At 35.3% G+C, this 996-nt stretch overlaps 1 protein-coding gene across 1 annotated transcript in view; it reads right to left on the reverse strand.

Annotated features, from left to right (window-relative positions):
- The window catches only part of Col28a1 (collagen type XXVIII alpha 1 chain), a 199,710-nt gene that overhangs the window by 147,581 nt on the left and 51,133 nt on the right, over positions 1–996 (reverse strand). The gene's annotated exons all lie outside the window — the stretch shown is intronic.

Below are 996 nucleotides of genomic sequence, written 5' to 3' on the forward strand. Positions count from 1 at the left end.
TTATACTACTAGTTTCTCTTAGTTCATTGAAAATAAACACTGATGCTAATATTATTTGGAGAATTTTATATGCTCATACCTTCTATGCCAATTAACTACTTTAAAGAAGACTATGCTTGATATATTAACTGTTGTAATTGTGCTATTATTTTGTTATGAAATTTTGTTTTACTTTTTCCCATAAAGCAATAAATTAAAAAAATAAACAAAAATAATAGTTCTCGTTGAGCTGTTCTTCTACATATAGTGTTACACTAAGGGCTTTGAGGATAACAGAAAAGCTTAATTCACAGTTCCTGACCTCAGCTTTCTATAATCCAGTCGGAAAGACAACATAGACTTGGGTCAGATTATCTACAGGCACTATAAGTACAGTGTCTGGGACCCATAGACTTTTAGGAGTCTGTGAAAATATTTTAATTTTGATTTTTAAAATGAGGAAAAAAATGAATATATAATAACAAATCCAGCCTTGATTGGGTTGGTCTTTGTATCAACTCAGCCCTACAATGTTTCCTAACAACTTACATAAAGGAAGATACTCACAAATGCAAACATTTTAAGAATGCTGGGAATTCTAGTGCAATCCATTCATTCATTCAACAAATCTTTGTTGAGTGTCCTGATACATGAATTTTAGTTCTTCCACAATGACTATCTTTTCTCCCCTTGCCTTCCTTGCTGATAGAATACTGTTCAGGTCAACAGCAGCTGTCTTTGCTCTCAAAGGTATAAGATAAATGGCAATTACTCTAATGCGAGATTGAGATCTCCTTTCCCATTGAAACTGATTAGTCTAGGACGGCCTTGTGACAGTTCTGACAAATGAGATGAGAGGGACATAAAGGAAAGGCCTCTTGCCCCTGATTCCTTTTTCCACATGTAGATGTGGAAGCTTTCTTGTAACCATAACACAATAATCTCCAGGATGAAAGCCACGAGTTGCAGGGGACCATGTAGAATAGATGGCCTGTCTGCTAGATAACCTCACTGAGC

Source organism: Octodon degus, unplaced genomic scaffold, assembly GCF_000260255.1.
Source record: "Octodon degus isolate 3935 unplaced genomic scaffold, OctDeg1.0 scaffold00234, whole genome shotgun sequence".
NCBI lineage: Eukaryota > Metazoa > Chordata > Mammalia > Rodentia > Octodontidae > Octodon > Octodon degus.